This window comes from Nannospalax galili, unplaced genomic scaffold (assembly GCF_000622305.1).
Source record: "Nannospalax galili isolate Female #2095 unplaced genomic scaffold, S.galili_v1.0 scaffold39, whole genome shotgun sequence".
NCBI lineage: Eukaryota > Metazoa > Chordata > Mammalia > Rodentia > Spalacidae > Nannospalax > Nannospalax galili.
The window spans coordinates 3,705,171-3,730,757 of record NW_008346683.1 but is presented as its reverse complement, the minus strand read 5'-3'; the positions used below and the strand labels follow the sequence as shown (position 1 = coordinate 3,730,757).

General features: G+C 46.3%; 1 protein-coding gene and 1 pseudogene across 1 annotated transcript in view; both read right to left on the bottom strand.

Annotated features, from left to right (window-relative positions):
* The window catches only part of LOC103742112 (synapsin-3), a 75,459-nt gene that overhangs the window by 38,915 nt on the left and 10,957 nt on the right, over positions 1-25,587 (bottom strand). The gene's annotated exons all lie outside the window — the stretch shown is intronic.
* LOC103742149 lies at positions 764-9,270 on the bottom strand (annotated as a pseudogene).

The following is a 25,587-nucleotide window of genomic DNA, read 5'->3' as shown; positions in this document are numbered from 1 at the left end:
ACTAAGTCCATCATGAGGGTCCCACCTTCATGAGCTCCAATGAACCTCTCAAAAGCCCCATCTCCAAATGCAATCACATTGGGGTTAGAGCTTCAAAATGATTTTTCTTTCTTTCTTTCTTTCTTTCTTTCTTTCTTTCTTTCTTTCTTTCTTTCTTTCTTTCTTTTCTTTCTTTCTGTATGCACATGTTCATGTGTGTGGAGGGGCGCATGTGGAGGACAGAGGTCAACTTCAGGTGTCCTTCCTCAGGAGCCTTGCCTTTTTTGAAACAGAGTCTCTCAACAGCTTAAAACTCACCAAGGAGGCTAGGATGGATGGCCACTGATCTCAAAAGATCTGCCTGTCTCTGTCTCCTCAGTACTGAGATTATAAGCATTTGCTACTGCCCCCCCCCTTTTTTTTTTTACAGTGTGTGGGTTCTACGGCTTAAACTCAGACCCTTGTGTTTGTAAACCAAGCACTTCACTGCCTGAGCTATCTCCCAGCTCAACATGAGTGTTGCAGTTTGGGTCAAGATGATCCATTGTCTCCAAGGGTCTCAGAGAATCAGATAATTGTGCTACAGTTGAGCCCACAGCGTCTAATATCCTTATGTCTTTTCCCTTAAAGTGTGATTCAAGAAAAGCAGCTTAAAAGTATTGAGAAGATGCAATCCAATGATCACTTTGATCGACTTTTCTTTCTTTTTTTAAATAAAAAAAATGTACTTACTTAGAGGTATTCAGAATGTCAACAAAAGAGCTGCATTTTTTTTTTTTTTTTTTTGCAATTACAGAGTGGTATTCAGGGAACAGAGCAACAATTATTTTCGTATAAGCTGCACCAGAGACAACTGAAGATGGAAAAAACTACCGTCCCCACGTATAAATAATCTGTGCTGTGCATCAAGAGCCTGCTTTAAATTTCCGTGCCACTTTACAACCCCCACCCTGTACCAGGCAAGGTCAGTGGCTATTGAAAATACCACCAGGACAAGGCTGTCTAAAGACACATTCGGTAGTGTGTTAACTATACAAAAAGACACTGTACAGTTTAAAAAATCTTACACAGCCTTACATTTCAATTTTTTTCTTTAAAAGGAGTGAGTTGTGTACAGGGGGGTTAAATGCTTTACAGACAAGAAAAAAAACTGCGCTAGAACAGACTTATTCGTCATCATCCTCTTCGTCGTCTTCATCCTCCTCCTCTTCCTTCTTTTTCTTGCTCTTTTCAGCCTTGACAGCCCCCTTTTTTGCAGCATCAGGTTTTCCTTTAGCTCTGCAGGCAGCAATATCGTTTTCGCGTTTCTCCTTCAGCTTGGCCGCCTTCTTCTCGAAAGGCTGCTTGTCCTCTGCAGCAGGGTCGTCCCCCATCTCTCCCAGTTTCTTTGCAACATCACCAACAGAGAAGCCGGGACGCTCTCCTTTGATTTGGGGGCGATACTCCGAACAGAACGGGAAGAAAGCCGAAGGAGGCCTCTCGGGTGCGTCGGGATCTTTGAACTTCTTTGTTTCCCCTTTAGGAGGGATGTAGGTTTTCATTTCTCTCTCATCACGAGCCTTGTCAGCCTCTGCCATGTCTTCAGACTTCCCTTTTTCTTTAGCAGACACGGTCTTTCACCTCTCTGACCACTTCTTGGAAAACTCTGAGAAGTTGATGGAAGTCAGGTGCTTCATCCTGTGCTCCTCCCGGCAAGTTTGCACAAAGAATGCATACAATGACATTTTGCCTCTTGGCTTCTTCCATGTTCAGTAGTTTTCCTCAGCGAGGCACAGAGTCGCCCAGTGCCCATGCCGCTCTCACTTGCCCCGGCGCTATCTCTGTGGAGCTCAGTGTACTGCAATGGCTGTGAGTTTGATTCATTTCTCATACTGTGAACCTTTTTGTTGAAAAAAATAATACCCATATATGGTCCATCGGGGTCCATGATATGAGAGAAAATCTAGAAAAAGATTAAAGTCTCCGTCTTCCTCTCAACCCTAAGCGGCTGCCTGCTGATTAGAATTCTTTGTACTTTTCTGGACATAGTCTATGAATATGCCAATGGTAAGGAGATGTAAAGTGGGCCGTGTCCTGTCTCAGTTGGAGCTGAGAACAGAAGACAAAGATGCTACCTCCTAATGTGTGCCGGGCTATGTTGAGAATGGGCACGTGGACATCATGGGACAGGTTGTTAAGAGTCAGAGACCCTGCAGGGAACAGGTGTGCTCCCCTACCTCCTGCCCCAACTGCTCTTTGTAATTACCTTCTCCCCAACTACTAAAAGCTTCAGTGGGAAGCTCTGTGCTGTGAGATGGGACTTGGTGGACTGCTGAGGATCCCTCCTAAGCCATCTGCAGGGGAGCATCCAAGCTGCTAGGAGTGGTCTACACCTTGAAGTTTATCCAGGCTCAAAATGCAAAGCTCATATAGTTTGGGTGTTCTCCTCCAAAGGCTCATGGCTGGCAGCTTAGTCCTCAATGTGGTGGTATTAAGAGGTGATAGGAGATCTTTAAGAGGTGGAGTCTAGGAGGGAGTAATTGGGTCACTGGGGGCGCTGTCCTCAGAAAGATTAATGCAGCCTTCATGTGACCTGTGGTTGAAATTTAGACTTGGGACTCTCTTTACAAATTACCCAGTCTCAGATGTCTTGTATCACAATAAAAAACGGATGAATACACTGTCTTTCTCCTCCACTAACATGTAAGCCTGTAAGACCAGAAACCTTTGCTGTCTTGCAAGGGAGGTGATATCATCGAAAGTTTAAGATCACAAGCTGTAGGACTGACTTGCTAAATGACCTTAGGAAAGTTATTCAACCTCTCTGGGCCTCACTTTGTTCATGAGCAAAATGTGGACAGCTTATTGTTGGATTGTTGTTGAATACTGAAGTGTGGTTGAGCATTACATGAGGTGCACATGGAAATGGTACAAAGGAGTACTTGATTTATCACAAACATTCTATGGATATTACCACTAATTCTTGTTCTTATGCTCTACCACCCAGCATGGGGCTTGGATCAATGAATATGTGGGAAAGAGCCAGTGAAGGGAGCGGTCACGGGACTGCTGTGGGGGAGAAAAGTGTAAGTCCTGAGGCTGGTGCGGAGGTTCACAAGACTTCAAATCTGTGAAAACCAAAGGCCTTCTGCTTGAGGAGAGGACAACCCAGCTCTCCTTTGAGATGAACACAGGGAAAGGGGTCCAAAATCTTCCCAGAAGAATGATTCAGGAATACATGTGAAGTTCATGGCACTGTTTCAGTCCCCTCAAAACATTTACAGCAAGTGTGGCCAGCTGTTCACCCGGGCCCAATCCATCTCCATCACGTCTCCATGTAAGACCAGGCTTGGAGCATGTTCTTTCCTGCTATGATTCCCTGAGACACATAGATTCTTTTTTCAATAAAGATAAATACATGAGGTAGTCTACTGACCCAGGTTATTGACAAACCAGCTAAAAGCTGAAGGATGTCTACCAATAATAATAACCGTAGGCTCCTGGCAGTTTCTCTGTGGTCTTTCTGGCAGAGAAGAACTGGCAAGCCAGCTGCTCAGTTAGGCCCCTCCCAGTTCAAATAATAAAACTATAATTCCAGCACACAAATGGAGACTTGTTTTTTGTTTTTGAACCAGGAAGGCAGGCGTCCAACTCATTTCAAAACTGTATCATCTCACTAAGAAACTAGCTAGCTGGGATAAAAAGGGCCAAGCTTCCTGTTTACCTCCTAGAAAGGTTTTAGCCAATCTTGCATTAACTACACTTGCAAGACAGGAATAAAATTTGGGTCTGGGGACTGGGGAGATGGCTCAGTGGGTAAATTGCCTGCTGTACAAGCCTGAGGACCAGAGTTTGATCCCTAGGTCCTACATAAAGAGCCAGGCATGGTGGCAAATGCTTATTTGTAATCCCAGTGCTGAGCAGGCAAAGATTGGGATCCCTGGGGCTCGTTGGCCAGCACCTAGCTTAATTGGAAAGTCCCAAGTCCCAGTGAAAGACCCTGCCTCAAATAAACAAGGTGGACACCTTCTGAGGACCAATTCCCAGGGTTGATCTCTGGCTTCCACATGCATGTTTACCCACATACACATGTGTACCTGCACACAGATGAACATGCATCGATAACGCCACACAGAAAAATAACATTACTGTTAGGCTGTATTCAGAACCAGTTCTTGAGTTCTGTACCCAAAGATTAGAAGAGACACATAGAAGTTACAAACCCTGTAATGCAGGGATTCCCAAACTTTCTCAGTTCATGTTGCCAATTTAAGAAAATTTTAAAGCATTCCTAGGCCAAAAGAAATACCACTTTCATTTATGAAGGAATTAGAGCTACATAGCGTAACAATTATTTATATCCTAACAACTTGATGACTGTTTCAAGAAAACCACAATGTATATAATATTTCATTTCCAAGGAGCTTACAGTTACTAATAGCATGTGGGAGTTTGTTGGGAAAAATTCCGAAAATACTAGATACCATCACCCTCATTTCCTGTTTCTCATTGATTTTCACATGATAGTTTTTTTTCAGAAGGACAATCTCCACCAAAATCCCTGCCAATCAAAGATATAATGCTAAGGAATATGGGATTTCATTTAGATGTTCTGGCCAGTAATTTGTATCGTGCCCATTTGGTGCTAAGAATCGCTGCATTTTCCTTGAAAGTGTAGAGTGTGCCTGTAACTGCAGCTCCTGGGATCCAGCACTTCTGATCACCTCAGGTTCTTTCCGGCCACTCCTCAAACAGGTTCTCTCTCTCTCTCTCTCTCTCTCTCTCTCTCTTTCTCTCTTTCTCTCTTATACACACATACACACATACTTAAAAATAAAAATAAAATCTTAAAAAAAGAAAAAAATTTCACGAATACGTTGTATTGATAAATTAATAATGCCTTATTTTGAAAAAAGAATGTCTAGGGGTATAACTCAATGGCAGACAGGGTAGGTGCTTGTCATGTGTGAGGTCCTGATGGTCATCCCCAGCACCAAAGGGGAAAAAAAAGGGCAAAATAATAATTTGTAGATGTTGGTATCAGGTTTTACAGCTATTAATCTTTTCATAGTCACTCTTTGAAAATATCTCACCTCTTTTTTTATTGTATTGAGTGTTAATCACATTCCAGGAACTGTCCTGCCTGGAACCATCCTATGCAGTGTACATGTATTATCTCATTTAATCATCAAAAACAATCGGCTTCTGGCCATCATGCATCCAGACAAGCTTTGTCTCTAAAAACAACTATAAAACTGGAAACACTTTATGAGGCGATTGTTTGTAGGCAGTAGAAACAGGCTGTGCAAGGCTGGAGCGCTGGAGAGGAGGGGGCTCTCCAGGGGAGCCCAGGGTTGGCCCAGGCCCTTTCTAGCTTGTCTTTCAGGGACTCTCTTGAGCACTGGTTTCTGGCCACTCCTCAAACAACCCAAGCTCTTTCCTGTCTCTGGACTTTTGCATCTGCTATTCTCTGTCTGGAAGTCCTTCCCTCTTTAGCTCGCTCCCATTCCTGTCTTCATTAGAATGGTACAACCTTGGACGCTTTTTCTGATGGCTCCACCATATTTCTTTCTCATTTAACACACTATTTTCCCCTTCCTGGTCCCGAGTAGACTTTATAATTGTTATTTATACACTATCTGCTTTTCCCACCAGAGCGTGGTTTGTCTGCCCATGACTTGGAATAGCATGTAGTCAGTGATCAATGACTAGCTACTGCATAAGTGAAGAAAGGAAGGATAAACTGATTCCTCCTGTTTCTAGGGGAGGGAGCATTATGGGGATGTGAGAAAAGGGAATTCCTCCTCCCCTTTCACAAATGTTACTGAGGCTGGGGGACCTTGTAGGGCAGAACTGAGAAGGCTTCAATAAGGATTTAGAAGTTGAAGACAGCTTATGTTGCCATGTGGATGGGAACTGTTCCCCACAGGCTCGTGTGTTTGAACACTTGGTCCCCAGCCCGTGGTGCTGTTTGGGGAAGCTTTGGAACCATTAGGAGGTGGAGCCTAGCTAGCGGAAGTGGCTCAGTGGGAAGCAGGCCATGAGTCTGTCTTCCTGTCTGAGCGATTTCTGCTTCCTGATCGGCTTGATCCAGTTTAAAGGATTAATTACACCCCATCATGGCAGGGAAAGCATGGCGGCTGGAGCTCAGTCCCTGGCAGGGAGAGCTTGTTCCGCAGTTTGTTACTTCCGCTGGGCTAAAACACAACCCCTTCCCTAAGTTGCTTCTGTCAACTATTTTGCCACAGTGAGGAAAACTAATATGCATGTGTATTCAGCAAATCCTCCATAACTGACAGGGCAGTGCTGTCCTTGGCATTTCATAGATGAAGCCCAGGCAAGTGAAGAGCTTGTTTGAAGTCATCCAGCTTGAATCGAGAACCCTGTGATCTGCTCGCCACCCCCACACTGCACTGCTTAAAGCAGGTGAGTAGCGACTTTTCCCTTTCCTGTCTTTCTTCTGTTCCCTGTTTGCCCTCATCTGGCTCTTTTTGCATGCTGCACCGATGGACAGACGTAAGCTGGCAAGGGTCAATGTCCGAAAGCCTCACAGGGCAGGTGCCCACTCTCTTCCTGGAAGGACTTGGGAGGGCAAACGCTACCAGCCAATTCTCACTGCCAAGGCATCCTCGTGGCTCTGATGACTCAATCCAAGGCCCCTTTGGCCAAGGCAGCCTGAGCCAGAGGACCCCGGCACGGCTGGGGCTCACAGCTGACTCACAGGGAAGAAGGCCACCATCCCAAATCACCCACTCCACCTCTGGCTGGAGAGGAAGGGCTAGGGAAGCAGAGGTGGGGCCCTGGGCTGGGACTGTGTGACTCAGCCTGTGCATAAATAATAACGACAGTGACTATAATAACAACAGCAACGGGTGGTGAGAGTGCCTGCCCTTGGTGCGTGCTTTTCATGTGCCAGGTGCTAGTCCCTAAGCTCAGTAATTCATTTAGTCTTCATAAGAATCCTGAGGTTAGTACCGTTACTTCTCCCATTTTTACATGAAAAGCCATGGCCCAGCAAGGTTATATTCCCGGCTGTGGGACTCATACCTGGCACCCAGAAGCAAAGGGATTCCAACCAAAGCCTGTCTGTCTCTACGACCTAGTTATTCACTGGACAAATATTTATTGAGCGCCAATGACAAGCCAGGCAGTGTTGTAGGCACCGGGGGTGCAATGGTGGGGCCAGATGGAAAGATAATAATCAAATAAATATGTGGTAGTTGGGTAGAGATGAGTGTGGAGGGGAAAATCAACTAGGTTATAAAGAGTAGGGAATATTGGGGTTAGAGTAAGGCTATTTCCTTTGGAGCTTCTTAGTGTCCTCCCTAATGAAGGGGCAACGGGCAGAGGCTTAAAGGGAGTGGAAGGATGAGTCACAGGGCTATCTGGTGATCTGAGTAGAGAAAGCTAGTGTCAAGGCCTGGGGCTGGAGGTGTTGGGCAGACTTGCAGGATAGCATGATCAGTGTGGTTGCCGTGGAGGGGACGCAGGGCAGAGTGATAGGAGGGTCACTGGAAAAGTGGGGACAGGTCATGGTGGATCCCAGAACCACTGCATGGAACTGACAGGGGTAGCCATGGATGATTTGGGCCAGGGGAGTCACATTATCTTCCTTATGATGCAAAAGAATGACTTCGATGTGGGAAGGCTAAAGCAATTGCTAAAGAGTAAGGAGATGGGTTAGAAAGATAGATTAATAAGACTAAAAAGACGAAGGAAGCTTTGGTCTGGTCTCACGGACCTTCTAAGAAACAACTTAAGGAAAAAGCATGCTATTTCGGCTCATGACTTTGGTGGATAGTGTCCATCATGGTGGGGAAGGCATGGTGGCAGGCATCTCTGTGGTGAAGGGAGTATGTGGTACACCTTCTCTGACATGCCAACAGAACAGGATGCAGAGCAGGGACAGAAAGCAAGGCTAAGCAATACCTCAGGTCAGTCTCTGAGTGCCCACGTCCACTAAGGCCCCACCTCCCAAAGGTCCCACAACCTCTCCAAACAGCACCACCTTTGGGGAACCAGTTGTTCAAACACATGAACCTATGGGGGAGATTTCACATTCAAACCATAACACCTTCCTTGGCGGGTCCTACAATGTGACTGAAGGAAGGAAAGATTTGTTTTGGCTCATGGATTCAGAGAGTCATAGTCCAATGTGGTGAAGACAGGGAGGTGGGAGCAACTGGGCCTGTGGTGGCAGGAGCATACAGCTTCTATTTGTTCACATGGCATGTACCAGGAAGCAGAGGCCGTAGGCCAGAACCAAGGGTGGGTACAACCTTCAAAGGCATACCAGTGAGGCCCTACCTCCTAAAGGCTCCAAAACTGTCAGAATAACACCATAGGCTGGGGAATAGGCATTCCAAACGTGAGTCTGTGGGGGACATTTCAGATTCAAACCAAACAATCCAGGATCCCTCATGACCTAGCCACCTTTCAAAGGCCTCACTTCTTAATACCATTGTCTTGGGGTTGATGATCTCAATACATGAAACATTTTGGGGTCACACAAGCAATCAGATCATGGTAGACATACAGCAAAGTAGGCAGGTGTAGGCAGGTGGTAAGTTGCCAGTTTCAAGGACTGATGACACAGCAGGGGAGAGGTGTATACTGTCACAGTTTGGATATTTAAGGGACATCCAGAAGCTGATGAGCCAGGCCAGGTTGGTAGAATTTCATTTAATGTGCATCTGAGCTCTACTTAACATACCTTCTTCCCATCTAAGCTGTGAAGGTGTTAGAGAAATCAGATAAAAATGTTCAGGCAGCACAATGAGAGCAGAGACTCTGGGGCGAAGCTAGTCTAGGTTAAAAATCCCAGCTTTTCTAATTAAATAGTGTGGCCTGGAATGAGGTTTCCCTTCTCCATTTCTTTGGTACTGTGGATTAGAGCCAGGGTCTCATACATACTAAGTACATAAGCTACAGACTCAGCCTTCTAGAGTAAGATCTTAGGGTTTTCTGAGACTCATTTTCCTTTTTCTCTCTCCTGCTTATTTCTCCAAAGTGATGGTTATTTATATATAAGAGTTTTTAGAAATATGGCTACTCCATGACTGGAAGGCTCTAGTGTGGGCAAGGACTTGGGAGTGATGCCTCACTGCGAACTGCATTAGATCACTATGTACTGTGTGACCTTGGAACTTCTTAACTTTTCTAAATCCCCTTTTGCTCATCTATAAATGGAGTTTGTAATAGTACATGCTTCCTAGAGTGACTGAAATTTAGTAAAACCAAACATGTCCATAGACCACGCACGCCAGCTCCTTGCCACAGCTCCATCAGGCGTGTATCCGTGGATACCGCCATAGTTCTCTCCCAGGTAGAACTGCACCGTGCTGGGAGGAGACCTGGTGGGAGAGGGGAGGGCAAGTGCTGTGTGCAATAGTAACCTTTAGAGAAGATAAAGGATCAATAAAAGACCTATAGGGCTTAAATGTGTGTGGTTCTTTTTTTTTTTTTTTTCCTGTAGAGTACAGTAGCATCTAAGCTGCTTTCTGTAATATCTTCTCCTGGCATGGAGTTCTCTCTCCTCATTCTGTGAATGAGGGCTGTGGTGATGATGCTTTAGGTATGGCAGTGGCCAGACCTAGCTTGTTCATGTGTATCTTCTGAGGGGTAACTGAACACAGTAGTTAAGGCTCTCTCTCCACAAACAAACCGCCTTTTAGGGAGAATGTGAAAACATACTGACTTGCCCCCCAAAATTGAGAATGTTATCTATAGCCAAAAACAGACAGTGGAGGATGCTGGGCATGGGGTTCCTCCAAAGAACTATTTGCCCATCTGGCTCCCTTGTAAACTATTGGGATATTAAATGCCATGTACACATTTTTGAAACAATACAGAGATTTTGTGTGTGTGTGTGTGTGCGTGCGTGCATGTGTGCGTGCGTGTGTGTGTGTGTGTGTGTGTGTGTGTGTGTGTGTCTCACTGCACCAAAGTTAAAGGGGTGAGAACGTCCTGCTGAGGTTTGAGGAAATTGGAAGCCTTTCTTTTCCTTTCTTATTAAAGAGTTTTAGTTTAAAGCTGACGCTGTTCAGATTTCTTTCCCAGGTAGAGCTGCCTTGTGGGAGGGAAGGGACTGCACTGGGGTGCTGGGAGGTAGCCTGGGAGGGAGGGAGAGGAGAGGGCAAATGAGTGGTTGTCATTGTGGATGTGCCGCCTGCAATAGAAACCTTTAGAGAAGGGTAGCTCAGAACCCTACCGTGTGCAGGACTTTTGAGGTCATCAGGCCAACTCTCTCTTTTGCAGATGAGGCAATGGAGACACAAGTCAGGTCAGGTGCCATATAGTAAGTCGGGCATTGGGTATGTTCAGCACCTGGTTACCAGCTTCTTTCTGCCAGTGGCCCTCAGGGCACTATGCTGATGGCTACAGGGTGATGCAGACGCAAAAGAACCAAAATATAACATCCTAACAATTCGCGATGCATTTCCATGTGCATCAGGAAAATTGATGTGGCCCATAAAACTCATTATAGTCATGCACACCTACAGATCCAACAACGTGGGAGGCTGAGGCAGGAGGATCACTTGAGTCCATGCATTTGAGGTCAGCTTGGACAACATTGTGAGATCTTGTCTCAAAAAACCAAAATAAACCAAAACAAAAACTCATTACTTATAGTAGTGATATAAGATACGGTTTACTGTGTTTTGGGGGTGCTGGGGGTGGAACACAGAGACTCACATATGCTTATAAAGAGCTCAACCACTGAGCTGCATCTTCAGCCCTAAGATGCTAATGTGGGTGCTAGGAATTGAACCCAGGATCAAAACAGAACCAGCCAGTGCTCTTAACCGCTGACCCATCTCTCTATCCCCATAGAACCTGGGATTTTTAAGTCTGAAGAACAGCAATCTTTCCCAAAGTGCCTCCCTTCTGCTCTCATTTTCCTTCGTCTTTCTGTCTCTCTTCCCTCAGTTTTGTCTTCTTTTGGTCTCCAGAATATCCCATAAGCAGGGGTAGACCTGTCTCCTCCCAGCCCAGTTGCTGGGATTTCTTCTAGGGCCCTGGCTGCTCCAGGACAAAGCTTTGGACTTCTTTCCCATTTTGTCTCCAGAAAATTTTGAGCGTGTTTCACCTGTTCTTTCTAGAGCCACAACACAATCAGCCTGAGGTGTGAATGGTTTACAGTAGATAGATGTGCTACCGGTGTCTCCCACCTCAACCTGGGTCAGTGAAAAATGGTATCTGCATAAGTCTTCAAATCTATGTGCCAAATCATAATTCAAAACTAAGGCAGGGCTGGGGAAAGATTAGTAGGTAAAGCACTTACAAGCCCAAGGACTCGAGTTTGGACCCCAGAGACAATATAAAGATAGGTTCGGATGGCGTACATTTATAATCCCAGTGTTCCTATGTTAAGATGGGAGTTGGAGCCAGGAGAATCCCTTTTCTGGGGGCTCATGGGACAGCTAGTCTGGTGAACACCCTGCCTCAAATGAAGTGGGGGGTGAGGACTGGCATTTGAGGTTGTCCTCTGCCCTCCACACACATGCTGTGCTATTCATGAGCCTGTGCACACACATACACACACAAACACACCATACATGCATACAATCCACACATATCATACACACATACACATTAAAAATTAAACCTAAAGACATGAAGGGTGGCCATGGGTTTTATGGTAGGATTAAAATAAAACAAATGAGGGCTCTTGGCCTCAGCCTTGCTAAGAACCCTGATTCAGGGGTCAGCGATGAGCTAGTCCAACCTAGTGAGTTTCTAGAATCAGAATTTTCATGAAAGCACCCATGTCGCTTGCTCACCACTGTGTTCTCAGTGCCTAGAACTCGGCTGTGTGCTAAGTAGAAGCTTAACCAGTGCTCTGGCTGGGCTCCTGGACGAATGCCTGCTGCACGTTTCACGTGTTGGCCACTTACTCTCCAAATTTGCAGCTTTGGGGTGTGAAGTTTGGGCTCTGTCCTCGTAAGTGGATGAATCCATTTACAGATTAATAGCTTACGGAGGGAGTGGCTTGGTTACAAGAGCAAGTTCTCTCTGGCATCACATCCTTGAGTTGTCTGGGTAGCGCTTTTTTGTGTAGTGCTCAGAGTGAGCTTCCATCTTGGCTGAGGTGACAGGGAACGTTGGGAAAGCTCTGGATGCTTTCTCCACCAATCTGCCCATCAAGGGTACATGACATGTAGGGAAATGGGGGGGGCAGTTAAAGGCTCCAGAATCCAGCATTCTCTCTCTCTCTCTCTCTCTCTCTCTCTCTCTCTCTCTCTCTCATTGACTTCAACTCATGAGCCTATTGCCTAGCCTTCTGAGCGAGGAGATTTCAGGCATGTACGTACATACTCAGCTTCTAGCAGTCTCTGGATGGACTTTCAGACTGAGATGAATTTTAAGTTATTGAATAAAACCACATTGAGTAGTACGCTCTTCCCATCCCCACTACAATGTAGATTTCTTGAAATATTTCATGTGAAAGGAGAGTTCTGATATGGCCCAGGTCCACTCCACTTGCAGAAGGAGAAACTGAAGCCTGGGGGGAACCTCCCCCAAATCCAGACCCCTTTCTGAGGGAGGAGTATGTTCAAATTTCATTATTCATCAGGGAACAAAACCCTCCATCCTGCTAGCATGTGGATAAAACCCAAGCCAGGTGCAGTGCTGCACAGCCCTCCTCCTCCCAGGCCATGAGGCTTCATCTCTGACCTCCTCTCTCAGCCCCGGTCCCTCATTCTCTTTCAGGTCCTAGAATGCATCAGGCTCAATACTGTCTTGGGCCACCATCCTTGATGGTCCCTCTGCATGCACAGCTGTTTCTATAGACAGCACGTGGCCAGCTGGTTCCCATTATCTCAGTGCCTTTGTCACCTCCTCAGAGAACCTCCTGGGATTGCCCAACAAGAAGATGAGCTGTTTCCCAGCAACTTCCCAGCACGGTGTTCTGTCTTGCACTCATCTCTGTTTCAAATTGTCTTTCAGTTTTCTATATCCTCCAATAATAAGCAAAATTTAAGCTCCATGAAAGCAGTGTCTTGGCAGATAAATACACTACTGCATGCTTGCTCCTTGCACAAAGAGGATGGTCAGGACCTATTGCTCACTCAATAGCAAAAACCTGGATACAGACCATGGTAATGGGGTAGGTATGAGGGGGCAGTGGAGTTCTTGACTTAAGGGAATGGTTTTCAAACTGGACTCTACATTGCTGGGTATGGCAGTGCATACCCATAATCTCAGAGCTGGGGGACTTGAACAGGAGTTCAAGTCTCCTGCCTTGGCTACACAGTGAGTTTGAGGCCTGCCTGGGCTATGTGAGACCCTGTCTCAAAAAGTCAGAAGCAAACATTAAACTGGATTTCCGGGCAGGCATGGAGCCATGCAAAGAGGCCAGTTGGGTGGGTAGTTGGGTGGGTCTGGATCTCTGCCTTCCTCCAGAACAGAGCCTTCTTTGGGGTCTGCTATATATAGCACGTGTTTGCATTGTTCATTGGACAAAAGGCACGGGGACCAAAGAGTGAGGTCAGGCCGCTGTTGAGGAACACTGGAAGGAAGGGAAGGCTCTGTCTTGGGAAGTCCTCTCCGAGTGGAGACATTCTGAGTCCAGGAAGGAGACAGGAAGCCTTGGGACTTACAGGGGGTACAAGTAGAACAGGCATGTCATCTGGGGAGTCCCAGGCTACAGGGTGGGTCTCTGGGAGAGTGCTGGCCCACCTGCTGCGCTGGCCCACCTGCTCTGGGCCATGTACTTCTGACGCCCAGGCTGGTACTTATTGCTGAGGTGTTCCCTGAGACTGTATGCCTAATGCCTGCTCCTGTACTCACTCAGAAAACAAAAACCTCACTCTCTGTGGACTCATTAAAGGAATTCTATTTTTCCAGGGCTCACTGTTAAAGCATCCTTCTTGGCTGTCCCAGGTTCTTTGGAAGCTATCCCAGGAGGCTCTGCTGATAAAATGATCTGGGCAGAGTGGAGGTGGGAGGTGTGGCGTGAATAGTAGTCTGGCTTATTTGGCATTGGACAAGGCGAGGTGAGCTATATTAAAAAAATAAAGTTCCTTTTCTCTGCACAAGCAAAAAAAAATCTACTCTGGCTGCAGACTTGACTACACAACTTTTCTTCACGTGCCAAAATAAATATGAATTGACTGAGATGAACTTTGTGAGAAGAAAATGTAAAATTAAGTAATTTGGGGTGGGTATGGGATACAGCTGGTAAAGGAGTATGATGAATCAGTATTTAAGATGCCTCCTTAGAGAGTCACAAAGAAAAACAATCAGAATAGAGGGAGTGCGGGCCTGTGGATGGACAGGCATAGCCAGGTAGCAGCATATTCCCAGGGCTCCTGAATATCATTGGCAACTGGACTTGTGACAATGGTCCTCTCCTAGGCCTTCAAGTCTCTATCCCAACATCATAGTTGAAAATTAAACCACTGCTTCCCCCATGGCGGTGAGGATGACAGCCCTTTATAGTGTTGCTGTTTTCTAAGCTTTTACCATATGCTCAACTGGGTGCATCTCACAAGCGTGGTGACAGTCTTGTGACAATTAAAAATAATGTACGTAAAACCTGAAGCCCAGGGCCCAGGACCAGTACTGACCAGCAAATGGTTTGTCTGTGTGTGTGGGGGGGTGTTTTATGTAGTAGACTTTCAATTTAAACTGTGAAAGCTTACTTTTCCATTTCAAGCCTATTGTGTTCTCTCCCTCCTTTTCTCTCTCTCCCTCGTGTGTGTGTGTGTGTGTGTGTGTGTGTGTGTGTGTATGTATGTGTGGGGGGGACACATTTGTGTGAATGCATGTGTGTGAGGATTTGCAAGGATGTTTGTATGTGCGAGTGTATGTGTGTTTGTGTGTCTGTGTGGAGGCCAGAGGTCAACTTCAGGCGTTGTTCCTCAGGATCCACCACCTTCTGTTTTGTTTTTAAGATTTTAATTATTTTTTATTTCATACGTATAAGTGTGCCTGCATGCATGTACATGCACTATGCACATGCCATGTACCTGCAAAGGCCAGAAGAGGGCATCATATTCCCCACAACTGGACTTAGTTGTTAGTTGCCATATGGGTGCTGGGAATAGAACCCAGGTCCTCTGCAAGAATAGCCACTGTTCTTAATTGCCAAACCATCTCTGCAGCCTCTGCCACCTTGAATTTTGAGACAGCACCTCTCATTGGCCAGGGACTCGAACCTGTTAGGCTAAGCTGCTGGCCAATGCACCCTAGGAATCCTCTGTCTCTACTTTCCCAGTGCCAGGATTACAGGTGCTGCTACCAAGCTCAGCTTTTATACATGGGTTCTGGGGATCGAACTCAGGTACTCAAGCTTGCACAGCAATCACCTTACCAACTGAGCCCTCTCCCTAAGCCCCAAAGCCCATTATTGTTGATTTGAAATTTTAGAAATGTAATCATTTCAGTCATAACTTTCTTCTGCCTGGCATCAGTTCTGAGTCCTCGCAAGCTGCCTTTCTTGTACCCTTTCTTGTTCTGCTCTTGCTGTGGGTCCTGCCTGGGGTCCATCTCTTGTCACTTCTTAGAACTTTGAAGGTTTCTTCTTTGTGGGTTCTGGGGTTCTTATCTCCTTCTCCCTCCCCTAACCCTATACTGCTGCCAGTGTCTTTTCTCTTGTACAAATTCAACTGCGGCCATTCCTCGGTTTGTACCCACCACCGGGGCTCTTGATTTATTAGAGACACCTGCACTAAAAATACCACGTAGGGCCAGGGAGATCAGTCAGCAAGGACAGCTGTGAAGATGGGAGTCTGGACCCCCAGCACCCACGTAGCAGGAGAGTGGCCTGATGGGCCACCTGTAACCCCAGCACAAGAGAGGTAGAGACAAGGAATCCCTAGAACAGGCTGGAGAAAGAGCAGGCTCTGAGTTCAGCCAGAGACCCTTCCTCATATGTGAAGTGGAGAGCCATCGAGGGAGATGCCTGACATCACCTCAGGCCTCCACATGCACACACTCATGCACGTGTGTGCCCTCACCTATGGGAATATGCACACATGTGTGCATACTAACTACATACACATAATAAAATAGAATATAAACTCATCTTCAAGCTATGTGCATCACATGTAAATGAAACAAATAAATTGCATGTTTAGATTTGGGTCCCATTCCCCAAATATCTCATTACTTCTTTACAAATCCCCAAATCCGAAAAACATCCCAAATCTAAAATCTTTATGCCCCCAGGCCATTTTGGTCAGGAATGCCCACTCTGCACTCTGTGGCAGCCGTCTCACCAGAAACAGAACTTCTTGAGGGAGTCTGAAGGCCACGTTCAGGAGCCTCAGCACAATGTCACCTCACACATGTTTGGGGACAAATGACAGAGTAGAGGAGATTCTTCCCCGCTAGGGCTCAGTTGTTCCTGCACCTTCCATGGTACTCAGCTAGTATTTGTGCTGTGGGATTTTCATCATTCTGCTTTGATCCTCTGCACTGTTGGAGTGATCTTTGTACCCCATCACCTGCCCCTTCTTACCTCAAACTCTCAGCTCACTCAAGCCCATAGTATCTGGCCCCAAGGCTGTAGCTATGCTGTTTCCTCTCTTCCGTGTTCTTCTTCCACACACCCACACACACCGACTCACCCTTCCTTTACATTTTTTCTTTGAGGGCTGGAGAGATGGCTCAGCGTTTAAGAGCACTGACTGCTCTTGCAGAGGACCTGGGTTCGATTCCCAGCACCTACATGGTGGCTATGAACCATCCTTAACTCCAGTTCCAGGGAATCCGAAGCCCTCTTCTGACCTCCACGGCATTGCACGACCTGGGTGTATTCACATACATGCAGGCAATACACTCATACACATAAAATAAAAATAATAACAAAAAATTTATGTGTATGAGTGTATTGCCTGTGTAACTGTGCCCATGTTGTGCAATGACTACGGAGGTCAGAAGAAGGCATCGGATCCCCTGAAACTGGCGTTATGGACGGTTCCTAGCTGCCACATGGGTGCTGGGAACCGAACTTGGGTCCTCTGCAAGAGCAGCCAGTGCTTTTAATCACTGAGCCATCTCTCCAGCCTCTCTTTCTTTTTTAAAAAAAATATTTTATTTATTATTTTTATTTTATGTGTATGAATATATTGCCTGCATGTAGGTAGGTGCACCTGTGTTGTGAAATACCCGAAGTGGTCAGAAGAGGGTGTTGGATCCCCTGGGACTGGAGGCTGTTAGTTGTCATGTGGGTGCTGGGAATTGAACCTGGGTCCTCTGCAAGAGCAGTTAGTGCTCTTAACCACTGAGCCATCTTTTCAGCCTCCCCTCTTTCTTTTTTTTTTTTAAAAGGAGACATTTTTATTTGTGTGTGTGTGTGTGTGTGTGCCTGTGGAGGTCAGAAGAGGGTACTGGATCTCCTGAAGCTGGAGTTAAAGGTAGTTATTAGCTGTGATGTGGGTGCTGGGAACTGAATCAGGGTCCTCTGCAAGGGCAGCAGTGCTTCTAACTTCTGAACCACCTCTTCAGCCCACGCTTGCCTTTCTTAATCACACATAAACACACTCTTCTTCAGAGCCCTTCTCCCTGTGTGATACAGGTTGACTTGTTTATTCTTTTACTGTCTGCCTCTCCCTTAGAATAGTGACACGTTGTTGAGGGGGTGTCCACATTGTGTCTCCAGTGTCTAGAATAGTGTCTAGTGTGCAGAAGGCAATCTATAAATATTTCTTGAACAAATTACTAGGGAATGTAATTTGTAGTAAACCAAGACTTTCTGAACCATGGGTTTATAATAGATCACAAATATCATTTTAAAAATGAAATATAGTGGAAGAGAAAATACAATACTGCACATAGAGCGAAGGCAAGTGTTGGACTGAGACATGTATCTGTTTGGGTTTTTGTTTTGTTTTGTTTTCTGAGATAAGGTCTCCCTGTAGCTCCAGCTGGCCTGGAACTTAGTATGTAGAACAGGCTGGTCACCATCTCAAAGAGACCTGCCTGCTTCTGCCTCCCCGAGTGCTGGGATTAAAGACATGTGCCACTACACCTGGCATTGGGACACTTACCCGAATGTAGAAATAGCATCTAGGAAGCAGGTAGCAGGGAGAGGTGTGTACTTACTGAGATCTGTGCTACAAAATTTGGGACAAGTATTGTATTAGGTTTGGGATTGATAAACTTTTTCTGTAAAGTCCTATGGTAAATGATTTAGGCATTGCAGCCCACAAAATCACTCAAGTTTGATACTACAGTGTAAAAACGAGCTCTCTACTATATAACACATATATTTGTAGAGCTATGCTACAATAAACCTATTAATAGGTTATAAAACTATAACCAGTATGTAAAGGCTGCATTTGGCTTGGTGGCAGTTTGCTGGGCTTTGCACTAGACTGTGTCTTGTTAGGGTTTGAATCTGAAATGCCCTCCCCACAGCCCAGGCTCATGTTTTGAATGCTCAGTCCCCAGCTTGTGGTGAGATTTTTAAAGGCTGTGAAGCCTTTAGGAAGTAGGGGTCTGGGTGGCAGAAGCAGGTCACTAGGGATGGCCTTTGAAGGTTAGACAAACCTCTGGGTTTGCTTCCTGGTCCACTGCCTTGTGACTGGCACAGACTCTGGCAACCAAAGAGCCATACTGCTTTATCTCTTCTACCCTGATGGACTGAGACCCTCTGAAACCATGAGACACCTCAAACCTTTCTTCCCTTAAGCTTCTTCTGTCAAGTATTTTGTTATAGACATAAGAAAAGTAACAAACACATATCTTTGTGGGAAATTCTCTACCAGGACCAGTTCTTTTTCTGGTCTAGACACTAATCAAGAATATTCTACCCCAGGATCTAGCCCGCTGCTCGTACAAAATGAACGCTCATGAAATATTTGTCAAAATATTCACTGAACATTCTTTGACTTCTCAGCTTAAAATAGTTGGGCATCACATCTGTCAGTATTTATTGGAAATGTATAAGAGCCACACCTTAGCCTTTTGGACCGATAACAAGGTATCTTTCACTGTGTGACTGGTACAACAGAGATCTGTGGCTCACAGTTCTGGGGGGTTGGGATGTCCAAGATCAAGGTGACCAGACTTAGCGTCTGATAAGGGCTCATAGATGTGCCTTTTCTGTATTCACACACTACGAAAGGGCAAAGGAGTTTTCTCTGCCTCTTTCATAATCCCATTCATGAAGGTGGAGCCCTCATGATCTAATCATTTCCCAAAGGCCCCGCCTCTCTGTCACTTTAGGTAAAAAGGCTCAACTTAGGAATTTTGGAAGGACATCACAAGCCATGGTCTCAAATTCTCAAAGCCTTTGCCCCAACTCCAAGGCTTCTGAATGCCAGGAGCCAGAGTTCAAAGGATGTTCCCACCCTGCTGCTGGTCACAGGCTGCCAGGGGTGGGGGGAGGGGGGAGGGGAGGTAAAGGAAATTTGATGGACTATTTGGGAACTAATCATTCTGCTTATTGGGCTGGGCTCTTTTCTTTTGCCTTTTCCCTTAATAAATCAAGTCCCCTTCCGCTCTTGTTGAGCTCTTGGGTCACTGATTCTTTGGACACGCGTTTACTGAATATAACAGACTGTGAGATTGAATAGAGGGGAAGGGAGGCACCAGACAAGTGACAGCCCTGAGGGCAACACCTCCTCCTCCTCCTGGCTCTGCTCATAGTGCAGGGTGAAGGACTGGCTTTCAGCTGCCCGGGACTCTGGCTTAGGTAGGGGCTGAAGACAGTAGGTATAGCTTATGAACCCCTGAAGCTTACCATCTGCCAGGGGAGGGAGAAGACTAATCTCAGAACTCAAGATGATCTTGGGCAGGCTTTGAAAAATACCTGAGAGCCAAGGGCCCATTTTTATGTAGCCCATGAGGGAAGAATGATGTTTATAAGCCCAGAGTGGTAGCACAAAGACCAGGGAGACTGACGCAGGAAGATTACAAGTTTGATGTCAGGCAGGGCTACATGTCATAACTCTGCCTCAAAACAAAACAAAGCAACAAAACAAAAGCAAAAATGGTTTTTAATTTCTTAAATACCTGAAATAATTCAAAGAAAAACAATGTTATAAAATTGATATGAAATGGAAATTCGTATGTGTGTGTGCTTGTGAATGGCGGATACACATGCACATATGTGCATACAAGTAGATATCAGATCACAACCATGGCTGTTGTTCCTCATCAGGCACAATCCACCTTACTTTTTTTTAAAAAAAATTTGTTTTATGTGTATGAGTATTATGCCTGCATGTAGGTAAGTGCACCCGTGTCATGCAATGCCTGCGGAGGACAGAAGAGGCTGTCGGATCCCCTGGGACTGGAGTTATGGACAGTTGTTAGCTGCCATATGGGTGCTGGGATTTGAACTCTGGTCTTCTGCAAGAACAGTCAGTGTTCTTAACCACTGAGCCATCTCTTCAGCTACCCCCCCTCCTTGCTTTTTGAGATAGAGTCTCTCACTATGATCCAGAACTTGCCAATTTGGCTAGGTTAGTCAGCTGGCAAGTTCCAGGGATCTTCCCATCACTGCCTCTCCAGGACCGGGATCACGACGGTGTGTTATTGCACCTGGCTTGATACACGACTCTGGGCATCAAATGCACGTCCTCTAATTTGTGCAGAAAGCACTTACTGACTGAGTCATCGCCTGGCCCTGAAATTGACATGTTCTTACATAAAGTTGTATTGGAACATAGCCATACGTATGTATTTACATTCACTTACATATTGCCTATGGCTACCTTGTTCTACAAGGGCAAGGCGAGTGACCACAACAGAGAACATATGGCCACCAACCCTAAAATAGTCGCCATTTGACTCTAGTCAAAAAAATTGATGACCCCTGATGTAGATCATAGATTAGAAACCCTGATATAACCTGTAATCGTGTTAGAAATGCAGAGTCTCAGGCAGGCCTGCCCCTGGCCTGGTAGAGGAGAATCAACACCTTAACCAGATCCTGGGGGATTTGTCTACACAGGAAAGTTTAGGAAGTACTCGGGTTCTAGAGGAAAGTCAACATTTTTCTAAAAGTGGTTTGCCTACAGGATAATCCCTCACCCGATAGGGAGATTATTAGGATCATTTACAAGTGAGAAAACAAAAGACCCTGAAGTCAAGTGCTTGCCCAAGTTGGTGTGTTTAAGAAGTATCTGAACTGGGATTTCAACTCCTGTATCTCATACACAAGCTGGACTCTTAGCCATTAGGCCACACCAAACTTGGTAAAGCGGAGGCAAGCCCAGAGTCCTCAATGTGAAGCTAGAGGGAGCTGTGCTCTGAGGAGATGAAAAGATCAGGTGACCCTGGGCTGCATATTCTCCCATGGCCTTAAGTGGATGGAGGTAGTTGTAGCTGACCTGTCTGCTGGCAGGGCCTTCGTCTCTAGCTCATCAATGCCCTTTCCTGGGTTCTTGATCCACTATGGAGTTGCCTGCTCCCTTAGGCACCTGAGCTTGCATTCTCTGGTCTAAAACCATGGCCATGGAGAGCAGCACAGGAGTCACCTAGGCAGTTTATTAAGATGTAATGCTGGTACAGCAGGTCTGGGGTCAGGTCTGCATTCTACATTTTTGTTGGTGTTGTTTTCAGACAGGGTCTCACTATGTAGCCATGGCTGACCAGGAACTCCCTATGTAGAGCAGGCTGGCCTTGAACTCACAGAGCTCTGCCTGCTTCTGCCTCCTGAGTGCTGGGATTAAAGGTGTGCGCCACACCCAGACTGCAATGTGTATTTTAAGAGGCTGCAGTGTTGCTGATGCTGTTGGTGGTCTTCACTTTGAGCACACTTTGAGCAGCAGGGCTGTGGAGAAGCTTAGGCCTGTCTGGCTCCAGAGTTAGACTGGCGTGGTCCATCACCTAGCAGACCCTAATAGGTATCCGTAACTGCTAACTCTTACTTCGTAGGTACCTGGGAATCCCAGACCCTCCCCTTCAGCTGTAGCAGCTCTTTTATATAAATGCCACCATGTTCAAGTTCTATCACATGGAAAAGACTGAAGAGATTCACCATTTTGACACTGAACCTACTTCGCATTTCTGGCTTTGCCTTGGATCGGGTGATGGTGGGAGGTTTCTTGGGGTCAATGCTGGGAGTCAGGCCAAGAGAGAGGCTCTGCCACTGCTGCCTCATTTGACTGAGGATGACCATGTGCTTAAGGTGGCTGCTTCCCCTCTCCCCAAACATGCATGTACATACTCCCAAACACAACCAACTCTTGGTCATGACCTCCTGGCCTTCCTGGACAAGTTCCTTCCCAAGTCCAGCTATTTCCAAGAAACCAGAGTTGTGACTATTTCCACTCTAGGAAGCTCACTGGGCATCCATCTGAGCTGAGAACCCTGGAAGGCAGGTGGCTACCTCAGGCATGCTTCTCCATCTGGTAGTAAATGGGGCTCTACCTGAGTGTTTGGCTCAGCAGATACCAGGCTGTGTTTTCATGGGCTGGTGGAACTCTCTGGAAGCTGACCCCCTTGGACACCAGAACCCATGGAAAGAATGTGGGCATGCCTTGTGACAGTCATTTCTCCTCTTTGATTTCAGTTTATCTCACCTGTAAAATAGGTTTGATAGCAGTACCTGCCTTAAAGAACTGTTCATTTTGTATTCTTGGAGTCTTGTGTGTGTCTCTGTGCATGCATATGTATATACACGTATATGGAGGTCAGCCTTGGGGTCAGAAGCTTTTCACCTTGTTTCTTGATACAGGATCTCTCACTGGCCTGGAACTCACTGACTCAACTTGGTTGGCTGACCAGTGAGCACCAGGGATCCTCCTGTTCTTGTCTCCTCAGTGCTGGGATTATAAGTGCACACCACCACACCTGGCTTTTTTAAAAACATGAATTCTGGGGATTGATCTCAGGTCTTCATGTTTGTGAGGTTAGCACTTTACCAAATGAACCAGCTTCGCAGCCCTGTATTCCATAAATTCTAAATTAAGTATGAGTGTCTAATGCTGGGGAAAAAGCATGGAGCAGTGATCAGACTGTGGTAGATTATACAGTGCTCTCCTTCACATGCGATGCCTCCTTTTGCTGAGGGGTTCCAAGGGGAAGGCTTTGCTGGCCTTTGTTACATACAGTGCCACGATGGGTCAGCATACATTGCCAGGAAAACAGAAAAGAAACATGAATCTTACTGCTCCAAGCCAGTTTTAAAAATAAGATACTTGATATTTTCCATGGAGGGGCTGTGTGTGTCAGTACCCGTGATAGCAGGTGACTTATTCCTTCCACAGCAGGCTGTCGCTGGGCCTCTGTCCCTGGGACAAATAGTGCCTGGAGGTGGTAGGGTGCACAGTGTCTTTGAAACGTAGGACCTGGGGTTGGTAATCAGTATTCTCTTCATTCTCTTGAGATGAGTGTTGTTGGTCTTGGCCTTGGGCCTGGTGTGAGGTCAGTGGACCAGAAAACAAGAGCTGTTCATCTATGAAAGGTCAGTGCTTGTCTCAAAGGTACTACATGCTGTGGACTGAAGCCTTGTGAAATTCCTTTCAGAGAGGTGCTCCAGTGCCACTGGCTCTTTGCCTTGTTGTGGGAGGAGATGATTCTACCAGAGTGTTCCTGATAATCCCTGGCAGTGTGAAGAAGGAGGCTATGGGACCTGCTGGCCTTGGTTCAATCCTGCTTGTGTGTGTGTGCGTGTGTGTGTGTGTGTGTGTGTGTGCGTGCGTACGTGTGTACATGTAGACAAATGTTGGGTGTGTCTCTCTAGCCCTCTCCACCTTATTTTTTGAGACAGTGTCTTTCACTGAACCTGGAGCTCACTGATTTGCTGGCCCCTGGGATCTACCTGTATCTGTTCCCAAGGCGTTTTTGTTACAGGCAGACACTGCCTTGCCTGACTTTTACATGGGTGCTGGCATCTGGACCCAGGTGTTCATGCCTGTGCAGCAAGCACTTGACCTGCTAAGCCATCTCCCCATCCTCCTCGGCCTGTTGTGCATCTAACCTATGATCGTGGTTAGGATGGCCTCTGGGAACCTGTGCAAAACAGGGCTCATATCTACATCTCAGGGGGGCTTGGAGGCTCAGAGGAGATGTGCCAGACATGCATCATGGCACACTGGTGTGTAGAAACTAATGCTCCACCCTCTTCAGTTGCTCACCATCTAACTCTACTCTGAGTTATCCCAGAGGGGTTGAGGCCCAAGGAAGTTAAGAAATTTACTGAAGTTTCTGTTACTGGCAAATGGTAGAGGCAAGCTCACAACTGGGGGCACTGAAGTCCAAAGTGATGTCCCTCTGTGGCCCTCCTCCCAACCCACATTTACGTGGCTCTTCCTGCTTTTGTCGACGTTAGCCTCATTAACTCTTCAAGGGATGGGTGAGGGAAAACAAGGCTAATGGACATATGAAGAAACTGTATTTATGTTTAAATGACAAGTCTCCAGGGGTAGTGCTGGCCCTAGGGAGCAAAGAGCTGGCAGGACAATCCAGGTTTCCTGAACCTAGGCCAAGACTTTCCAGTGAACCAAGGATGATTCGAGAATGTGGGAGCTAGTGGAGAAAATGCCGTAGAGGGAGATAGTAGCCTTAAACCCTTTGTACAAAAATGAGCCCCTGATCCAGATGAATCTGTCCCAGCATGATAAATGTCACCCTGGGAAGAGCCATAGAAATGACTGTTCCAGCTAGCTTTGTGTATGGTTAGGAGGATGGATTTTTTTTTTTGTCTTTTTGAGACAGGGTCTCTCTGTAGCCCCAGCTGTCCTGGAAGTCACTATGTAGACCAGGCTGGCCTTGAACTCACAAAGATCCGCTTGCCTCTGCCTCTCAAGTGCTGGGATTAAAGGCATGCGCCACCACGGTTGGCAGGAGGATGGTATTTTAGTAGAAGTAAAAGTAAGGTTGTGTGTGCTCATGTATGATACACACACACAGACACACAAATACATGCAGTGGATTACCCTTATTCATGGAAATAAGGCCCTTGCCCACTTCTTGCCTGCACACTGCAAACGCCCTGCAAGCTCCTGACCATGAAGCAGAGATGACTCTCCTCTGGAGCAGGCTCCCACTTGCAGGGGAATCTTTAGATTTCCCAACTGCTCCCCTGGGCTCCATTCCTCTGTTTGTTCATTTTCTTCCCCTCCTTCCCTAGCATCAAGTTCAGAGGCCATGTCCTGCCACTTAAAGAGAACCCTGTGACCGGAAAGCTTGTTATGTGAGTCAGCCTAAGGGAAGGGATCCAGGTCCAGGTGACATGAGGCTGATGACAGCAGGGAACCTGGCCAAGTGGGAACGTGTGAGATGCCGGTGTGGCTGTATGCACTGTGCCTGGGGGCTGCCGCCCTGTCCTCCTGCACAGACAGGACAGCTGCAGGGCACCTCAGCTTTGTCACTCACTGCTCCCGGCTCCTCTCAGAAGGACAATGAATACTGTGTATGAGTTAGGACACCTGGCTCTCAGTTTAGTAACCTGTGACGTCAGTGCCAGTTCTCTTCACTCTCTGAGCTCAGTCAGATGGTCTGGGGTTAGACCCTAACTGCACTGTTTACTGCCCATGCCTCAGTTTCTCCATTTGTAAATTTATTGTTTGTACAGTATCAGCCTTATAGGACTATAGTAAATGAATATAAAAAGTCTATCATCTATCTATCTATCTATCTATCTATCTATCTATCTATCTATCTATCATCTATCTATCATCTATCTATCTATCTATCTATCTATCTATCTATCTATCATCTATC